This window comes from Poecilia reticulata, chromosome 15, assembly GCF_904066995.2.
Source record: "Poecilia reticulata chromosome 15, P_reticulata-male-v2, whole genome shotgun sequence".
Classification (NCBI taxonomy): domain Eukaryota; kingdom Metazoa; phylum Chordata; class Actinopteri; order Cyprinodontiformes; family Poeciliidae; genus Poecilia; species Poecilia reticulata.
Genome location: NC_088844.1, coordinates 1658439 through 1677549, shown reverse-complemented (window position 1 = coordinate 1677549; position 19111 = coordinate 1658439). Strand labels below are relative to the sequence as shown.

The window sequence follows — 19111 nt, the reverse complement described above, 5'->3', positions numbered from 1 at the left end:
TCCATCCAGGCCTGTGGTTCCAGAACCATCAGAAAGACCTCCAGCTCAAACACCTGTTCAGGTGCCATCAGCTTCGCAAATTCCTCAAGGCACTAGAACTGGCCCTAGGAAGTCTACTCGTAAAACCGCAGGCAAGCATTCCAATCCTCAGCATCTCCCGAGACCAGCTATGAGTGAAGACAGAAGGGCTGCTGCTGCTCTGGTTCCAGGTGTCAGCAGCGTGGCTACAGCCATTTTTCGACCTTGGTCATAGTTTTACTTAATCGGTGGGCCACCGATTCATAGAGGGGGGTAGGATGTAACCGGGTGGTTTTACTGGAAAACATAGTTTACTTCCATTGGTTGTAAATTCCCACCCGTTTTTGGCCCTTGAACACATCTGGGCCACGCTCCCCACCTTCACTTCCGGTTGCAGCCTTGCCGGGCTCATTAGTGTATATAGGCACCGGGTGTGCACGCCAATCTGAGTGTGTTTGTCGGGTCCGTTGTGTTGCAGTTGGCTCTCAGTCAGATGAGCGCTGGCGCCGTGCTCATCGGGTTGCTGGAGAGTGTTCGGATCGTGGACATTTGATACTGGTAGGACACATGGATTATTGATGTCACTACCCTGCCTGTCTATTATTGTCAGCAGATGCGTTATTGTTTTCTTTTGGTATTGCAGATTGCTGCTGTTGCCTATTGTGCTCCCACCAAGTGCACGGGTTTTGTAGTTAGATGCTCTTAAAGAATAGGTCATCTTTTAGGGATGGAGTTGTAGCACGAACAGTGCAGAACCAGAATAGTTTATAGCTCCTTATTTTTATTAGATTATTGGGCACAGCCTTAGGACTGGGTTGGGGAAATGTGGGATTTGTTTTTCTTTTGTCTAACATTATTTTGTGTTTCTACTAATTTGGTTTGTATTTGTTTTGATTCCAATTGCTTCTAGTCTTGTCCTGGGGTTGAGCTTTGAGTTTTTAATTAGAATAATAAAGTCTACTTTTAATATTGTAAGAGAATGTATAAATAAAAATATATTTTGTATACTATTTCTGTTTCATCATTCTCAGCCAGACCTACCTGGGTATTATTAATAGGGAAACTCTAGGCCACTTGATATTTTAGTGGTCTACCAGTTGGCTTTAGAGCCACGTCCTCAGTCACAATCCGGGTTCTTTCCCTCGTGTTACAAATGTAAGAGCCATATTAATAAAATGAATGATTATTGAGGTGACGGGAGCGCATGCCTTTGACACTTGGGTGGTGGGTGTGTCGAGGTTGGGCGTGGCTGTCACTGAAGGTATGAATGGGAGCCATACTGGCGTGCTGGCTTATTATGTTTGAGGAAGTGGGTGCACCGGGTGGTCATAATTTCTGTTGACCGTGTTTAATGCCGTTTATTGTTGGCACTATTGGATGGTTTGGCCTGGTCAGTCAGTGCAAGATCTGAAGTAAGACAATCAAAGTGAAATAAATAGTTGATTGCAACAACAAAGAAGCGGCTTGGACTTATTTGAAGCACGCGTCGGACATTTTAGAATTCCCCGAGTTATCCCAGTGCGGCCCTCAAACATCTTTAGCTTTGCCGCACAATTATCGTCAACAGAAATGACAATCGATGAGCGGTTCATTGGATAGGCAAGTCTGGATTCGTTTATGCTTGGAACAGTTTGGAAGCGGCTATGGCGCATCGAGCGCATTGCAGCGTCATCAGTTAATTGAATGAGATTCCTTCACTGCAGCTCAATCAAGTCCGCTGGAACTGAGGTATGGAAACACAAACACGCACACTGACTCGCTTTGTCTGAAGAGGAATTGTTAAGGAAAAACAACGGAAAATGGAGTCAGCTGGATCTAAATCAAGCTCGGTTGTAAGCGGTAAAGAAGAAAAAAGACGATCAAAATTAACTGTTAAAGCATTACAAAATAAAATTGAGAAGCTTCAAAAGGATCTCATGGCAAGAGTTCATAAAATTAAAGGAGAGATAAACATTATTAAAGAGCTTATGAAAAATGAAGGGAATCTCAAGAGTGTTCAGTCTCATTGTGACGATTTAAAATTATCGCTTGAAAATGCAAATCAGCTGTATGAGTCTTTTATTCCTCTGTTTCCTACTGAAGAACAAGAAAGACAAAACACTTGGTTTTCAAGCTTGTGTAAATATAATTCTGAATTTATACAAGAAGTTGAAAAATGGCTTTTAGATGCAGAGCAACTGAACAATGAAGCTCAAATAGGTGAAGAAGCTGATTTAAATCAGGCTCAAATGTCCAGAGCTGAACCCTGTGTGAATAAAGAGCTTAATGCACCTTTTGTTTCTCAGCATTCAGAGTGTGATGAAAATGCTGATGTTCAGGATGATGTTAAGCCAAGTGACAGTGTTTCTAATGTTGACAGCAGAAGGTCTAGAGGATGTCGTTCATCAAGAACTAAGTCCTCTCTGTCTTCTACATCTTCAGCTCGTGTTAAAGCAGAAGCAGACATGGCTGCATTAAAGGCACGACACAAGTTGTTGAAACAAAAACATGCTTTAGAGGAGCAGGAGGAACAACTAAGAAAAAAGAAAGAAGAACTGGATTTGGAGATTGAAATTGCAGCTTCAATGGCTAAAGTTAAAGTGTTGCAGGGCTCTGTCTGTTCTCAAGTAAGCAGTGCTGCTCAGATTAAGTCTGATGGCATGAATTCATATTTTGAGCGTGAAAATAAAAGATCTCAAATATTGAATGTTGATGCAGAGACATTTGTACCTACAGCAGCTGAAACTGAATGTCATGATAAAGCTCCAACCTTTCAGTCCTATTCTTATTTGGGAGCACGACCTAAAGAAACAAAAGTTAAACAAAATCCAGACACATTGACTGACCAGGTGAAGACAAAAACAACACAAGTTGAAGTTCCAACAGACCAAATGTTTCATCAGCCACAGCCACAATCATCACATCAGAAACATTCATTGTCAGTTGATCAAAATAAACAGCTGTTGAATGTGTTGGAAAGACAGAATGAAATTACAAGCTTGCTTGTAAATCAACAATCTTTATTCTTTCTGCCAAAACGGGACATACCAATATTCGATGGTGATCCACTCCAGTTTAAAACATTCATGACAGCGTTTGAACACAGCATTGAAACAAAAGCTCACAGTGCCAAAGACTGTCTATACTTTCTGGAGCAGTTCACTAGAGGTCAGCCTCGTGACCTAGTGAGAAGCTGTGTTCATATGCCTATTGATTCTGGATATGCTAAAGCTAAATCTTTGCTTCAAGAACATTTGGTTGTTCATTGAAGATCATTGCTGCATACATGAATAAAGTTTTATCATGGCCTGCTTTGCAAGCAGAAGATGTAAAGGCTTTACAAGCATTCAGCTTTCTGCTCAGGGAATGCTGTAATGTGATGGAAAACAATGGATGTATGCATGAGTTGGATGTTCCTACCAATATGCAAACAATTATCAAAAAACTGCCTTTTAAACTGCGAGACAGATGGAGAAATGATGTGTGTGATTTACAGGAGAAGTTCAAAAGAAGAGCCACCTTCAGTGACATTGTCTGGTTTGTAGAAAGGCAAGTGAAGATCGCCAGTGATCCACTTTTTGGTGATATCCAAGATTCTACATCTAGACCAAAGAAGGATGTTGGAATCTATAAATCACAACAGCGATGAAAGATAAAAGGAAGTAGTTTTGCTACTGTTGTTGGAGATATGCAGAAGAAAACTGACTCTGAAGTAAAGAAAGGAAGAGAGACGACTGTCATAAAGAGTTATTTATTTTGTGGAGCTGGACATTCCTTGGACACATGCCCTCTATTGGAAAGGAGGTCACATGGGGAGAAGTTGACATTTCTGAAAGAAAATGGGGTGTGTTTTGGCTGTTTATGCACTGGGCACATCAGCAAAGACTGTAAAAGGCGACATCACTGTAAAGTGTGTGGCTTAAGACATCCCACTATGCTTCATGTCTTCTCCAAAGAAAAGGAAATTGCTCCAGTCCATAAGAAGAAAGTGGAGACAACAAGTGGAAGTGCCTCCATCTCAGCTCAGTCCAGTGGTCTAACTGGGGCCGGTGAGCATAGCTGTACTCTCTCTATTTTACCAGTCAGAGTGAAGTCTACAAAGAGCCAGAAGACAATAATAACATATGCTTTTTTAGACCCAGGAAGCTCTGCATCTTTCTGTACTGAAGAATTGATGAACAGATTAAATGTTAGTGGGAGACATACAAGCATCCTTCTGCGAACAATGGGTCAAGAGAAGGTGGTTGGAAGCAACATTGTGTCAGATTTGGAGATTGCTGGGCTAAATGAAGACATCTTTTGTGAATTACCTGACGTATTCACACAGAGAAGCATGCCTGTTGTTGAGAAAAAGTATTATTTTGAGTGTTTAACATAGTTTAAACCTTTTAGAACGAATTTCTTAAGTTTGAACAGGTTTGTGTTAGTGATTTAAAACCCGAAGAATTAGTACAAAGGAGAATAGAGGATCTGCAAGAGAATTTTGGCTCAGACCCCTGGAGTCTTATCATTAAAGACAGGAGGTCATAAATTAACATATGCAGGAAGGTGGAGGACATTATCACTTGAATTACTCTGAGAAAGGGAACTTTGGTTGGTTCACGTAACCAGGATGAGAAGTCTTCCAAAACTACATCTGACATGGTGAAAAAAACTGAATATAACATAAAATGTTTTAAATCACTAACATTTAACTTGTAAGACATTTTTCTTAGTTATTAATAACATGTTTTGACTAAAATTCTATTATCTTGTTTTAGAATTAATCTAGTTAATGATGGATGTATTTGAAATTGTAATATTTCTGACTATATTAGATTCACATGAAAATGTTTTGTTTAGTATTAGAAAATACTTAGGTTTATGGTGAATGAATGTCTTAATTCTTATTTGTTTCTAATTCCTAATTAGAAACAGGAATTGTACTTCATTATTTTCTGTTGATATTATCTATTGCTTTTGGTTTGATATCAGGACTAAACTTTGGAGATGCTGAGTGCAGAAGAACAAATTGGGTTTTTGGAGAACTTTGCATTGAATTAAAATACAGTATTAAAGGTTTGTTCCTGGCAGAGCAGAAGAGAACCAGAATTTCACAGCTACCTGTGAGGTTCCTGCATCTGTTTCTTTTTGCCCAGATGGCTGTAGAGCCACAGGAGGCTAGATACTGTTAAGAAAATAAATTTAAAATAAGTTAGTTTTAGAATTTATTATGACTTGATTGAAATACCATAATTATAGTTTTAAAATTTATAACATATTCTGACCTATTGATATATTTTACTGTAGTTAAAGCAGATTGTTTGCCAAGATCTTCTGATCTGCTCTTTGTCTGTTGGGAAACAATCAGTAGGAAGTTCTAGCTTTTCACACTGATCTGTGAAAGCCATAAACCACCATGAATTCGGAGAGTCTGCTTCCACCTTATTTAACAAAAGGTGTTTGATCTTGCGACCAAACTGCGGGACTTTTTCTAAATTTAAAAGGGCCAGAGATGCCTTCCAATTGGTCAAGTAGAGATACGCCTTATTTGAATACATTAAAGAGGTAAACACACCTACAGGTATAAAAGTTTGTGCACAAGGGAAACAATTCAGAAAAAAGCTGATTTATTTTACTTCTGCACCAGCTCTTTCTCCAAGGACGTCCTTGATATTTCTTTGTCTTCTTGTCTCAGGTAACAATGTTTGTATCTGTGTTTCTTCAGTTTCCTGTACGATCTTATATTTTCTTCTGATTGGATTAAATTCTGTAATTCTGTGACGTCAACACGCATTGTTGTGTTTTTGTCCCCGCACGTGGCCACGCGAGAAAACCCGGGATCAAAAGGAAGTATTAGAGCCAGAGTTTTGCTAAATTTACCAGTAATATAAAATTCTTCCTTAACACTGTTCATTATAGCAACATTCCACACCAAGAAGACCTCGAAAGATGGCCACATCTGAAAAATTTGAAGATTATCTAAATCAATTCAGGAGTTGATTTGCTCATTGGGACAAATGTGCCTAAAGCGCTGGAGCCATGGGATGTTATCCAAAGTCAAAATGGAGGCCCCTACGCAGTCAAGACGATCCTTGGATGGACAGTGAATGGACCTCTTAGAGGAGACTATGATGTCGACACAAGAGAGCTACAACCAACTGTTACTGTAAACAGGATTTCTGTGTCAAAACTTGAGGACTTGTGGCAACAACAAATGAAGGTTGATTTTCCTGAATGTTCCAGAGAAGATGATCAGTTCATGGAGCTGGTTACAGAATCAGTTAAGTTGAAAGATGGACATTACACCATCGCTTTACCTCTGAGACACAAGTGGCTGAACAGCGTGTGTTGAATCTCAGAAGGAAATTTACCAAAAACCATCAATTCCATTCTGACTACACTAACTTCATGAATGACATCATTTCCAAGGGCTACGCAGAGAGAGTCTCAGTTGAAAATCTTGAACGGTGTGATGGGAGGGTTTGGTATATACCACACCATGGAGTATATCATCCTCATAAGAAGAAGATAAGAGTCGTGTTTGACTGTGGTGCAACATTTGGAGGAAAATCTTTAAACACTCAACTCTTACAAGGTCCAAACCTCACCAGTTTATTGGTTGGTGTCATCACTAGATTCAGAAAAGAACCTGTTGTCATCACAGCGGACATTGAGGCCATGTTTCATCAGGTCCGAGTACCACCATCTGACTCTGATCTGTTGAGATTTCTCTGGTGGCCAAATGGAGAGTATGAGCAGCATCTGGTGGAATACCGAATGGTTGCACACCTTTTTGGAGCTACATCATCTCCAAACTGTGCATGTTTTGCACTGAGAAGGTGTGCAGAGGACAATCAACAACTGTTTACACCAAATGTCATAAATGCTGTGCTTCACAACTTTTATGTGGATGACTGTTTGGTTTCTGTAAGCACAGAAGAGGAAGCTAAGTCATTATACCAAGGACTCCGTGCTTTGTGTAAGAAAGGCGGATTTCAACTTCTCAAATGGATAAGTAACCGACGCAGTGTTCTTACTGCAATACCACAGCATGAAAAGTCCATTGAGGTGAAGAACCTCGATATGGATAATGATGATCTACCAATGGAACGTGTGTTGGGTGTACAGTGGTGTGTACAATCAGACCTGCTGAAATTCAAGATCATCCTCAAAGACAGACCTCTGACAAGACGAGGAGTCTTGTCCATCGTAAGTTCCATCTACGATCCTCTTGGATTTCTGGCTCCAGTTGTTTTGGTCGCAAAAGGGATTCTGCAAGATCTAAGCAGAAGACACGTTGGCTGGGATGATCCCTTGCCACATGATGCTTCCCAGAAGTGGAAAAACTGGCTGGAAGAACTTCATCAGCTTGAACGGTTTGGAGTTAGCAGATGTCTGAAACCACAGGACTTTGGACAAGCCACAAGTTTGCAGCTTCATCATTTTAGTGATGCAAGCGAGAATGGATATGGAACTGTGAGCTACCTGTTGCAGTATAATGCTGATGGACAAGTGCATTGTGCATTTATAATGGGTAAAGCCCGTGTAGCTCCACTGAAATCCACCATCATCCCTCGCATGGAGTTGACTGCTGCAGTGGTTGCCAGCCGTATGGATAAGCTGTTGAGGAAGGAGTTAAGGACGGAACTGCAAGACTCAGTATTTTGGACTGATAGTACTTCAGTTTTGAAGTACCTCAAGAATGAAAGATTGAGGTTTAAGACCTTTGTGACAAATAGAGTTGGAGAGATACTCAGTTTGTCAAATCCCTCACAGTGGAGGTACGTTGCTACCAGTATTAATCCAGCAGATTTGGCATCCAGAGGAACAAGTGTGAAGTCTTTTTTGAAGGCTGATACCTGGGTGTCTGGACCAAAGTTTCTTCATGACCCTGAAAGGAAAAGGCCTGCAAATCCTGAGGACATAAGTCATTTTGCTCTGGAGGATCCAGAAGTCAAGACATTGGTTTCCATTAATGTGACATGCACCAATGAACAAATGGACCCAATTATGAAATTCATTCATTCATTTTCTTCTTGGGCCAAACTGAAAACAATGGTAGGGTGGCTACTCAGGTTTAAACAATTGCTGTCCAAACTAGCTCAAAAGAGAGCACAACTAAAGTTGGATTTTGCCGACTCTGATCTTGATGACGTTACACTTCAAGAAAGGCTGAAGAAAGAAATGAATGTGTACAAGAAAAAGGTTGCATTGGGAGCCTTATCAGTGGAGGAGTTTGGAAAAGCTGAGAGTGCCATCATCTGCTATTGTCAAAAAAGGCGATATCCAGAGGAAATGATGAGTTTACAGAAACATGAACGTGTGAAGAAAACAAGCCAGCTCTATAAGCTTGATCCGGTTCTTGAGGGTGGTGTACTAAGAGTTGGTGGAAGGCTAAGCAAAGCAGCTATGCCTGCTGAAGCTAAATATCCAGCCATATTGGCTAAAGACCTTTACATCTCTGAAATCCTACTGCGCCACATACATCATCAGACAGGCCATGGTGGACGTAATCATATGCTTGCTGAACTACGTCAAAGGTATTGGATCCCTGGTGCCAGTGTTGCAATTAGGAAGATCCTATCTAAATGCATGACATGTCGATGACTCCATGCTGCACCAGGAAGTCAAAGGATGGCAGACCTTCCACAGGAACGAGTGTATCCAGACAAACCCCCATTTACTTGTGTGGGTGTGGATTGTTTTGGTCCCTTTGAAATAAAACGTGGCAGAAACCTATTAAAACGATATGGAGTCATCTTTACCTGCATGGCAATAAGAGCAGTTCACCTGGAGATGCTGTCGTCACTGGATACTGATTCCTTCATCAATGGTCTTCGAAGATTTATTGCCAGACGTGGTCAAGTGCTGGAGCTACGTTCAGACAATGGAACCAACTTTGTGGGAGCTGAACGAGAGTTAAGAGAAGAAATTGAAAGATGGAATCAAACTCTCATCAGTAACACTCTCCTTCAGAAAGGAATAAAATGGTCTTTCAATCCCCCTACTGGTTCACACCATGGAGGTGCATGGGAAAGCCTTATTAAATCTGTCCGGAAAGTGTTAAATTCTGTTCTGAGAACACAGAGTCTTGATGAAGAAAGTCTTCACACGGTTTTCTGCGAAGTTGAGGCCATCATAAACAGTCGACCTATAACCAAAGCCTCTACTGATGCCCACGACCTGGAAGCACTAACTCCAAATCATCTTCTTCTGTTAAAGACCATGCCTTCATTGCCACCAGGAGTGTTTTCCAAGAGTGATATCTACGCTCGGCGAAGATGGAGACAAGTGCAATATATGGCGGATCTCTTCTGGAAGCGTTGGTTAAAGGAATACTTACCTCAACTACAAGAGCGTCAGAAATGGCAAAGGACAAGACGGAACTTTCTTCCAGGAGATGTCGTTCTCATCGTGGATGACTCTGCTCCACGCAACTCTTGGTTAATGGGTAGAGTTGTGAACATTGTTCCTGACAAAGGAGGACTGGTGCGGTCAGTTCGCATCAAGACAAAGACAAACTACCTGGAAAGACCCATTACCAAGTTGTGCCTGCTTCAGGAGGCGGAGACAACATGAACATTTTAACAACTTTTTTCTCTGCTTTCTCATTACTAGTGACTTCCTTTTCTCTGGTTGATTGCTTATTCTTAAAGATAGATTTAGATAAGTTAATATTGAACAATTTATGATTATTTGTCTCTTACATGTTAACATTTCAGATAATTATTTTGTAATAATTAGGGGCCGGAATGTAAGAGCCATATGAATAAAATGAATGATTATTGAGGTGACGGGAGCGCATGCCTTTGACACTTGGGTGGTGGGTGTGTCGAGGTGGGCGTGGCTGTCACTGAAGGTATGAATGGGAGCCATACTGGCGTGCTGGCTTATTATGTTTGAGGAAGTGGGTGCACCGGGTGGTCATAATTTCTGTTGACCGTGTTTAATGCCGTTTATTGTTGGCACTATTGGATGGTTTGGCCTGGTCAGTCAGTGCAAGATCTGAAGTAAGACAATCAAAGTGAAATAAATAGTTGATTGCAACAACAAAGAAGCGGCTTGGACTTATTTGAAGCACGCGTCGGACATTTTAGAATTCCCCGAGTTATCCCAGTGCGGCCCTCAAACATCTTTAGCTTTGCCGCACAATTAATGAATCCAATAACTAACTTCTGCATTTGTAGAAATGTCTTGTACATTTTAACGGTATTTCAGCTTTAACGGACACACCGGTTTCAACGGCAAGTTAAAGTCCAACGTTAAAGCTTCTGTTGGGCGGAGGCGGCCTGCACTGTTGAACTGAAATACCGTTAAATATATTTAATATTTAATATTTCAACAGCAGCTGTTTACCAGCTACTACCGAAATAGCAGCAGCAGGTAAACGGCTGGTAAACTAACACAGCTGTTAAGTGATCAGTTTAACAGTCGCTGAACAGCAGTTTACCTGCCGTTCAACATCAGGTAAACTGCAAGTTAGAATTATGGGCCCCCATTAAAGTGTGGAGTTCAGCAGATGGCACAGTTGACTGTTGATGGGGTTTCTAATGGACATTTATTGAAATTAAGTTTCTCTCTTTTTCTTTCCCCTTAGGATGGCTTTAACTAAAATACTGTCACAAAAACCGGACACACCATTTTTTAGACCACCCCCAGTGAATATTAGGATCCTGCACATAAAGGAAGAGGAAAGGGTCATCAGCTGGGGGCTCGAAAATGGGAAGGCAAAAGTCCTACTGAGCAAAAAAAATCAAGTGGCTGTGGTTACTGATGGAAATTCAGTCACAAAATTGACGATATTTGAGGGAAATAAGAAAAACATCTTAGAGGATGAATCGTATATTTTGAGAGGATATTCTCTGAGAGGGAATGAGCCCCATTTATTTCTACATGTCCTCCCGACAACTCAGTTTTTTAAAGGTCCGAAGGTGTCCATTACTGTGGAGATTACAGCGAGGGGAAAGGCCCTGTTAGATCCGCCAGCCCCCTAGACTTGTTTAGAAAACATAACAGTGGAGGGTGGTCTGATAAGTACAAAAGGAGAAATTGTCGAGGTATGAATTTTGATATTTCTTATAATTTTATAATTTAATCTCAGACTTAATTTGCCAGCTGTAGATATCAAATAACTACAAGATAACCTGGAATTTCCCATTACATAACAATATGTGAACTCTAAATTTTTTATTTTTTTGGGTACTTTTCAGTTTGCTGCAGTGAGACTGGTTAAATCTGGGAGAGGCGAGGTACCAATCCGTACTGCCAGGCTGAAAGAGGTTTGATAACTTGTTTTAAGATTTTTCAAAGCTGCAGTTCTCAGCTTTTACAAAAACAGATAATCTGTGGGAAATAAAATGTAGGTTCTTAATGCCATTTGCACTTAATATGGAAGATTCACTTAACATTGAAGTAACACTCCTTTGCACAGTGTTGGATGGAAATGAGCAGCATGTACACTAATGATTGACAGTGCTGAGACCATTGCACTGCCATGTAATTTTGTACATGGCAGTGCAAAAATACACTTTCCATATGCAAAGGCACATGGCAAGAATGTAAATCAACCGATACTATATGAACCGATATTGATATATCAGATGTGTTGATATGTGATGGATCTACAGTATAGACATAAATATTTACACAAAAATGTACAAAGCATAATGTTGTAGAGTTATCTACAAACTAATCTGAAAAATGTCAAGTTGATGATGCAAAACTAGCTTGTATGTTGTTGTGCAGCCTGTGGTCAGACAAAGTACCTTAATGGGTTTTATCTATTTATTGGCATTAGAGAACTTCATGATACATGTCTAATTTGGCAGTCATGTTTGTAATTGCAGGTCAGCTGCACAATGCAGCTGTCATTGTGGAGAGAGGCAGTGATGGTGGAACTCCAAGTGGGGCAACATGTCCATGTTTTGCACATGACGTGCCAAGATTATGGATATGGCCCACAGCTGCAAAGCACGGCACACACAAAAGTAGAGGTATGTTGTCAATTCCTGAAGAAGTAAACTTCATTTTAAGTTGATTTAGAAAATTTAACTGACATTTTTTAAAATTGAAGGCTTCTAATTTAACCTATTTAGAAACTTTTGAGATATACACAAAGTTTGATGTGCTACTACTCTGAGTTACACCTAAAAATTATTTGTCAGTTTCAAAGTCAGTGAATGCCTTATTGCCAATATATATTAACATCCAGTTAACCATTCAATATTTTCTAGCTCAAGTCTATTATGCATTTCAAAAACAACACTTAAAGAAACGAGAAACAACAATTAACATAAATGTACTGTAGATCTGCAACCAAAATGATTTTTATAATGTCATGTGACAAAATGCTATGTTTATTGTAGCTTGATTTGCCTTTGGGGACTGTATAATATTTTAAATATAAGAAGCACTTTGAACTTTCTGATTCCTGAAATGCACAAAACAAATGAACTTATAAAATGTAAATCAGAAGTAAACAGTACATATTATCAAGTTGTTATTTTCTTCTTTTACATTTAGTCTTGATCTTGTTTGTTTTGTTTTTTTCTCGTCTTTAGATGACAACATGAAAACTCACAAACAGGATTATATTTATAATATAAAATAATATTTGTTTGTACTGTATTCACAGGCTCAAAAGGAGGAGAACATGGAAGTCATCATAATTGGTGTCATGGACACGGATGACACGAATATGAAGGAAGTCCTCCTAGAGGATGACATCACTCTACTCGTGTCAGCTGCAGTATGGCAGCCTTTTGATGGGGTGTTGGAGCATGGGAAAATTGAGGCTCAAATTGAAATCAGAGGAAGAGAAATTCAAATAATGTCAATGAAATAATTTGTCTTCAAAGTCCAAAAAAATCTGTTAATGTTGTTATTTATGCATTGTTGTTGTTATTATTATTGTTATTATCATTATTATTATTAAATATTTAATCTAATTAAACAAGATGAGTGTTTAAAATGCATTTTGGGGTTTAAATCATGACTTCATCTGTTTTGCATACATAGGTGTTAAAAGTTTCATGCTTTTCACTTTTGAAAGAGTTATATTTTTTAGCAATACATTGAAATTGCTTCTAGAGAGAAGTGCACCATTTGGAAATGAACAACATATATTTGTTATCAAATGCAATTTATTTGCTCATATTTTAACTTTCCAACTTAAAAAACTGCTTGATTGACAAAAAATTGCCCTTGTTTTACTTGAAAGAGCATGTACTTTACACTGCGTCCCAAATTTCTCTCAGTTTTTTACCAAATTTGGCTAGATTTCTCTCATTTGTTCCTGATTAGAATACAACCTGTAAATCAGTCAATAGGTTTTATTGAAAGTTCAACCTCATATCCATGACATTCTTCAGCCATTGAAATATGCTGATTATTTGCTGTTGCATAATATTTTTATTCTGTCTCACTTCTGCACACATCAGGCATTAAATTAAGAATTTGATTTTCTCATATAAAAATATTTAAGAAACTAAAAACCCATAATCATATTTGTGTTGTATTAGCTATGTTTTAATGGTTAATTTTAAAAATCATAACATTATTTTCTGCCTTAAAAAATAAAATAAAAAAACTTGTTTAAATCTCAAAATTTAAATACAGCGTCGTTAAAAAGCAAGACTACCTGCAGCTTTTGGTTTAGAAATTCAAATTTAAATTTAAAAGTATTTCTTTGCTCTCAAAGAAAAATTAAATGTTATTATAACTAATAAATTCTAATTCTTCATAGAGTTATTTTAGATAGTGATGGCTTTTGGTAGGAAATATCTCTTGAAAACATCCAACTAAAAACACTCTATTACTGGTTAGCAGTGTTATGAAGAGGACAGTTCGGTTTTCTAAGATTTCTTGGTTATATGAAGACTTTTTCTTTTCATCGTCATCTCCAGCAGTGCCACAATCATCCCCAGAGGCAAACCAGACTTGTTCATCAGATTGTTGAGACTTGAACTGTCATCTGTCCTTGCTTCATGCATAAAACAATGAAAAATAAGAGAGTTCATACTCATACATGTCGTAGGGAAATGTGTAATTATCTTATATACAGGAAAAAATTTAAGTTCCATTTTAGATCTTTAAGAGGTAAGTGTGCTAAAACATTTGTTCTAGTACATGCCCAAAAATGGCAAATTAGAGAATAAAAATAATTGGTATTGAAAGAAAACCAGGTACTGACACAGTTAATAAAAACATAAGTATCCAGATATCCTGAGAAAAAAAAAATTAGATTATAATATTGGTAGCTATCTACCGCACATAAAGAGCAATGCATTTAAGTACTCACCTTGTCAATGCAATGAGCAGGTGGCTCACCCATCCTACTATGGTCAACCAAAACAGCAGGAGATGCCTCAGCACTGCTCAGCTTATTTGTGTTCAAATTGAGGAACTGTTGACGTCAGGGCCCAGAGGATAACTTTTCACAAGTGTGTGTGTGTGTATATATGTGTGTGTGCGTGTGTAGTCAGAGGAGACAGGTGAAGCCGAGCCCCATCTGTCATCATGGAAAATAAAATGTAATAAAATCGTTTAAATTGCATTGCTATTTTCAAATAGCTATTTTTTACTTAGCTTAACTAATTCTGATTATTTTTTCTTAAAAATCGCTGGATTTTTGCATTTTCCCACTAAAATGCTCAGAAGCGAAGCCGGTGATTATATATACATTACTGATTTTCTCTCTCTCTCTCTCTCTCTCTCTCTCTCTCTCTCTCTCTCTCATATATATATATATATATATATATATATATATATATATATATATATATATATATATATATATATATATATATATATATATATATCAGTGAGGTTTATAGTTGCTGAGGCAACGACTTAATACTTAATTATGATTAAGTATAATTAATCAGAATCGGATTTACACATCTGGAACCCTGCATGCTATTGTTTACATAATGAAATTTCGCGCATGCGTGCAATCCAGGAGGGCATGAAGGCTATTTCTTTACATGCCATCTATAGCCCAACGCAGTCACAATGAGCGCCCCCAGCCATGAGGCACAAGAACTGCCTTCCACAGGTTGAATCTGTTCTCTGCGTTTCTGATCTCTCATCAGTACACGAATCACATTACACACACAGTTGGTGACAATAAAAACACAGTACATTAAATACATAGAACAGGCATCCTGTTTGATAACAGGGAGCTAGCATGTTAGCGAGTTGCTAACATGTAAACAAATGGCAGTTCCGATTTGCGGCAGACGTTGTGCCCATAAATTATACAAAGCTTCATTTACACCATATAAATGCAAAATGTACCAATGTGGACTATATATCATACATTATAATGAACTGACAGCTCTTTCTATGACTCGTCACATTGTGACGAAATCACGCACAAATCAGAGACTAAATTGCAGCAAGATTTTATTCCTACTGTCTCAACACTTAAGATTCCTCGCTCAAAGCAATAAAATGATATAAATTCTACTATAAAGTAAGAGATTACAATGAAAAATGCCAATTTTATCAGTTCCCAAAACGTGGGTTTTCTGCACAAATCCAGGTTGGAGAAATCCCCCTCCGCACCATTTTGCTTTTCGCTTCCACACACGAAGCAGGAAGATAGCGGGGAGGGTAATCAGCTTGGCTCGAGTGATCTTTGAAACAGGAAAGCGCCGTCGTTAGCACCTCATTCAGAGCTGCTAACAACTCATTCAGAAAGCGTGGGATGGGGTTTCATGTGAATTTCGACCCTGAAGTGAGGTTACAAAGCCAATATTTCCACGCGTATTTGATGACAGGGAATTTAAAGGGACACGCCCCTTTAAATCCTTCAGCTGATTTTAATTAGCCGTAAAACATTTTGGGCAAAACTTGGGATAGTTTTCGAATGATGAAAGCCTTCTTTAACGGGCAATAAAAAAAAAAAATAAATAAAATAATGTAACAGGTGAAACCACCAGGGGTCGCTGCCTCCACATCTCGAGCGCCCATAAAAGGGAAGCTGTCGGGACTGGTGGCAGATTGTCAATCTCCTCTGGGTTGGACCAGGTGTGTTGGCCCACGCCTTCCACTGTTTGTTATCAGGGCCACACTACATGTTGTAATTTGACAAGTGCTTTACCTGGGCGTGTGGTTGATCGACGCTGCAGTTGTTGCTGCACCCTGCTGTTCCTTTTGATTTCCTTTTTCCATTGTTTTTCATTTATTTTGTTTACTTATTGTTTGCAAATATACATCCTCTTATTTGTACTAATAAATATTGTCCTTTTATATTGGTTGTTTTATTGCACCACAAGTGGTCGTAACATTTGGCGTTGTTTGGCAAACGATTGCGGGAAGTTATTTTTTATTTTTTATTGTATGATTTAAGTTATTAAGGAACAGCAGGGGGCAGCGGGGTGAAGTTCTCGCTGGTGACATAAGGCATCAACATGGACGTATCAAGTGGCGCTGAAGCCGGGGATGAGCGCGATAAGCAGGCCATGTCGCAGCGAATAAAGGATCTGGAACGCCAGCTGGCGACGTTGGCAGCAATGGACTCGGAAAGACCGTCAACGTCTTCAGGAGCTACAGAACCTGTAAGGCACAATCCTGTTATTTATGTGCAGCAGGATAAGAAACTGTCACTATTTTCTGGGAAACTGGATAGTGCAGAGTCACTGACTTTGGACGAATGGATTGAATTGATGAGAGACTATGTGCAAACAAGAGGAAACACAGAAAAAGAACGTGCGCAGATTATCTATGAACATCTAGAGGGCGCTGCTCGGACTGAAATTAAATTCTTACCAGCAGCTCAAAGGGAGAATGTGAAATGTATTTTTGATGTTCTTAGAGATGTTTATGGTTGTATGCATTCAAGAATTTCACTTCAGCGTAGATTCTTTAACCGTAAACAATTTGAAGGAGAATCATTGATTGATTATTCTCATGCTCTTATGGACCTTATGGATCAGATAATAAAAATGATGCACAAGCAGCCTTAAACTCCTCTACAGATCTACGTGACCAGTTCTGTGATGGTGTGAGAGAACAGGCTCTTAGAATGAGGCTAAGAGATCTGGTTCATGTTAATCCGGAATGGACGATTCGTGATGTTAGAGGAGAGGCCATTAGGTGGATGGCACAACATGAAAATCAGTCATCTAAACACAAATCTAATAATCCAATTCTTGACGAAAGGTTTGTCTCCTGTGAAAGCTCAGTCTCTCGCACTTCTGAATATGGGGAATTGTTGACTTTGTTAAAAGCTCAGCAGGCCCAGTTAGAACTGGTCATGAAGGCTTTGGCCCCTCAAACTTTACCTCCCCTAGAACTCGCAATTTTCGTCCTAGACGCACTGCTGATGGAAAACCAATTTGTTTCAGATGCGAACAAAGTGGGCATATTGCCAGAAATTGTACGGCTTTTGTTAGCACTGAGCCTAAACAAGCTATTCCTCCTAAGCAAACGGAAAACTAGAACCCGCCAGTGTGCAGAGCCAAACATTGGTGGGCAGTTTTCATGGCTCTATTGACAATGAATCAAGTCCATGTAATTTAGTTGGTGAATGTCCACAGGGGGAGGTGGAATTTGCTGGGGTGAGGATAAATTGTTTGTTGGACAGCGGCTCTATGGTGACCACTGTAACAGAAAGTTTTTAAAAACAATTTTCTCATTTGTCTGATAAAGAACTAAAGGACTGTGGTTGGTTGGGTTTAAAGGCAGCAAATGGGTTAAAGATTCCTTACCATGGCTATGTGGAGCTCGATGTTGTTGTGTTGGGGGTGTTGCTTCCTTGTCGAGGTGTATTAATAGTTGAGGATCCAACAGACAGCTACATGAGACAAAAGAAACTGAATGTACCTGGTGTTTTGGGGATGAATGTGTTTGAACCTCTTTACCACGAGCTGTATAGGCTGTATGGCTCTGACCTTTGGGAAGCACCTGTACTCAAGTCAGCACCTCGGGGATGGAGAAGAATGCTGAGATACTGCCAAATGATGGAAGTGATGGTCAGCTCCCCTGACCCTCATCAGGTCAGAGTGCAGGGTAAGAAACCTTTCTGTGTTCCAGCTGGTAGCCTCTGTCATGTGCCAGTGACATGCCCACAGATGCCGTTACACCAACCAATCGATTTGTTTGTTGAACCTCTGGGTCCTGAAGGGGGTAGCCTCCCGGAGGGATTGTTGGTTTCACCTTCTTTAGTGAAGGCGGCAAAGGGTGGTGCCTTCATTCCCATTACTAATGTAGGAAAATCTGATGTGTGGTTAACACCTCGTAGAGTTGTGGCCACTGTTCAAACTGCTACTCTGGTGACAGATGATTCTAAGATTCAGGTTTCTGTTGACTCTCACAGTTGTATGGCATTAATTGCTAGTCATGAAACTACTGTGTCTAACACAGACTTGAATTTGCCCGAGTTTGAAAACCTGCAGGGTAAAGAGAAACAACAGGCGAAGGAATTGTTGTTAAAATATAACAAAGTATTTGCCAGAAGCGATCTGGATGTGGGTAGTACAAACTTAATAACCCATGAGATCCCCCTGCTGGATGAAACACCAGTGCGACAACCTTATCGACGCATTGTCCCTTCTCAGTATGATTTAGTTCGCAATCATATTCAACAGCTACTACAAAGTCATGTTATTAGGGAAAGCAGCAGTCCATATGCTTCACCAATAGTTTTAGTTCAGAAGAAGGATGGAACGTTGCGCATGTGTGTGGACTATAGACAACCGAACTCTAAAACCAGAAAGGATGCATTTCCTTTACCCAGAATTGATGAATCTTTGGATGCTCTGGCTGGGGCACAGTGGTTCACAACACTAGATTTGGCAAGTGGGTATAGTCAGGTAGAGATGGCTGAGAAAGACAAGGAAAAAACAGCTTTTTGCACTCCATTTGGATTATTTGAGTTTAATCGCATGCCTTTTGGATTGTGTAACGCACCCAGTACTTTTCAACGTCTTATGGAGCGCTTGTTTGGAGATTGCTGGTACCAGTTATTACTACTGTACTTAGATGATGTAATTGTCTTTTCATCATCAGTGGAACAACATTTGGAAAGATTAAATCAGGTATTTTCCAGACTAGAAACCCAGGGGCTAAAGGTTAAGTTGTCAAAATGTCATTTTTTCAGAAGAGGGTTAGATATTTGGGTCATGTG

At 39.5% G+C, this 19111-nt stretch overlaps 1 long non-coding RNA gene across 1 annotated transcript; it reads left to right on the top strand.

Moving 5' to 3' along the window:
- Nucleotides 1–292: 292 nt before the first annotated feature.
- Nucleotides 293–1028, top strand: LOC145555152 (uncharacterized). Its single transcript, XR_014091248.1, has 2 exons — nt 293–576; nt 662–1028. It is a non-coding gene; the product is annotated as an uncharacterized LOC145555152 (long non-coding RNA).
- The last annotated feature ends 18083 nt before the right edge of the window (nt 1029–19111 follow it).